Genomic DNA, 2,893 nt, shown 5'->3' on the forward strand with positions numbered 1-2,893 from the left:
GGATTCGAACCCGCCACCTTAGGTGTACGTGGCTGGCGCCTTAGCCGGTTGAGCTATAGGCGCCGAGCCCATACTTCCTTTTCTTTCTTTCTTTTTTTTTTTCTTCAGACAGAGTCTCAAGCTGTTACCCTGGGTAGAGTGCCCTAGTGTCGCAGCTCACAGCAACCTCAAACTCTTGGGCTTAAGCAATTCTCTTGCCTCAGCCTCCAAAGCAGCTGGGACTATAGGCAACTGCCATATGCCTGGCTATTTTTTTGTTGTAGTTGTTATTGTTCTTTAGCACGCCCAGGCCAGGTTCAAACTTGCCAGCCCCTGTGTATGTAGCCAGTGCCCTAACCACTGAGCTATGGGCATCAAGCCAGCAACCTCAAACTCTTGGTCTCAAATGACCCTCTAGCCTCAGCCTCCCAAGGACCTGGGACTACAAGCACCTGCCACAGTTTGCAGCTATATTTAGAGACAGGGTATTGCCCTTGCTCAGGGTAGTCTTGAACTCCTGAACTCAAGAAGATTTCTCAGAACAATTACATTGAGTGGGCACACTGGCTCACACCTATAATTCTAGCACTCTGGGAGGCCAGGGCAAATGGATTGCCTGAGCTCACGAGTTCAAGACCAGCCTGAGCCAGAGCAAGATCCTGTCTCTAATAATAGTCAGGTTTTGTGGCAAGCACCTATAGTCCCAGCTACTTGGGAGGCTGAGGCAAGAGAATTGCTTGAGGCCAAGAGTTTGAGGTTGCTGTGAGCTATGACGCCTTGGCATTCTATTGAGGGCAACAAAGTGAGATTCTGTCTCAAAAAAACAAAAAACAAACCAATTGCAATGGTAACATCAAAACTCACTGACCACAGATCACCATAACAGATACAGTAATAATGAAAAAATTGAAATATTGTGAGAATTACCAAAATGTGGCTAAGCACGGTGGCTCATGCCTGTAATCCTAGCACTCTGGAAGGCCAAGGAGGGTGGATTGCCCGAGCTCAGGAGTTTGAGATCAGCCTGAGCAAGAGTGAGACCCCCGTCTCTACTAAAAATGAAAAACCTAGGCAAGAGAATCACTTGAGACCAAGAATTTGAGGTTGCTGTGAGCTATGACACCACAGCGCTCTACCAAGGGCAACAAAGTGAGATTCTGTCTTAAAAAACATATATATATATATATAATGGACATACTGTAGTACTGACTTCTGTCAGAAAAAACATTGTGGTGAAAGACTTTGGGCAGGAGGAATGGGCAGGAGAAAGTTAGTGGCGGCTCACATGAGCTTCCCTGTGTCGTCACCATCTTTCATTGTCCTTCATCTCTAACTCAGCTCTATTAATTGCAGAAAACCCATACTAATGAAAATGACTCTTATCCACAGAAATGCAAATAGACTGTGTCAGATAGAATCCAATTGATGATAGCTTTGAGGATAGACCCATTTTCACCTATTGAGAATTCCTTATTCTCTATAGATGCCTAGGCTTTTTGATTTCTTTGAACTAGTTATGACACTTTCTGGTTCTCTGATTAATTAAGAAGTTCAATAAAAATCTTTGACATGTGCCATTTTGCATATCCATATGAAAGTCAAGGTTCTCTCTTCTAAAAATTCCTGTTCTACTTCATAGGGTTGTTGTGGGGATGAAGTGGGTTAAGGCACATAAAATCCTAAGAGCAGGGTGGTGCCTGTGCCTCAGTGGGTAGGGCGCTGGCCCCATATACCGAGGGTGGTGGCTCGAACCCGGCCCTGGCCAGCTAAAACAGCAGTGACAACTGCAACAAAAAAAAGCTGGACATTGCAGCAGGTGCCTGTGGTCCCAGCTACTTGGGAGGCTGAGGCAAGAGAATTGCTTAAGCCCAGGGGTTGGAGGTTGCTATGAGCTGTGACATCACGGCACTCTACCGAGGGTGACAAAGTGAGACTCTGTCTCAAAAAAAAGAATCCTAAGAGCGGTGCTTGGTACATAGAAAGCACTTGAGTGCGAGTGATTATTGTTATTGTCTATATCACAGCACTCAATACACTATATTTGTTAATGTCTCTCTTCTTCACTAGACACCCTTCCCCGCTACAGTGCAAGGTCCTTATGACAAGAACTTTGAAATCCCAGCTCTGAGAACAGTCGAACCAAGAACTCAAGCACAAAGAACGTAACAGTCAGTAAATAAATTAGCTGAATTATTTATTCAGAGTATTATTTATTCACAGCTTATTCAGAGTGAATAAGAATAGGGATTAGCAAAAACTTTTTTTCTTTTTAAAGACAGAGGCTCACTCTGTCACCTTTGGGTAGAGTGCTGTGGTGTCATAGCTCACAGTAACCTCAAATTCCTGGGCTCAAGTGATCCTCTTGCTTCAGCCTCCCAAGTAGCTGGGATTATAGTCACCCAGCTAGCTTTTCTATTTTTAGTAGAGACAGGGTCTCACTCTTGCTCAGGCTGGTCTTTAACTCTTGAGCTCAGGCAATCCATCTGCCTTGGATTCCCAGAGTGCTAGTATTACAGGTGTGGGCCACTGCACCCAGCAAAAAAAAAATTTTTTTAAAGGACCAGATAGTATATACTATAGACCTGGAGGGCCACATGGCCTCTGTTGCAACCTCTCAGCTCTGCTGTTGTGGTGTGAAAGCAGCTGTAGACATACATAAATGCACGTAAACAAATGGGTTTGCTGTGTTACAATAAACTTTATCAATAGGCTCGGCACCAGTGGCTCAAGTGGCTAAGGTGCCAGCCAGATACACCTAAGGTAGAGGGTTCAAATCCACCCCAGCCTGCCAAACTACAATGACGGCTGCAACCAAAAAATAGCCGGGCATTGTGGTGGGCGCCTGTGGTCCCAGCTACTTGGGAGGCTGAGGCAGGAGACTCGCTTGAGCCCAGGAGTTGGAGGTTGCTGTGAG

The sequence above is a fragment of the Otolemur garnettii genome, unplaced genomic scaffold (genome assembly GCF_000181295.1).
Source record: "Otolemur garnettii isolate 467f Iridium unplaced genomic scaffold, OtoGar3 scaffold00102, whole genome shotgun sequence".
Taxonomy (NCBI): Eukaryota; Metazoa; Chordata; class Mammalia; order Primates; family Galagidae; genus Otolemur; species Otolemur garnettii.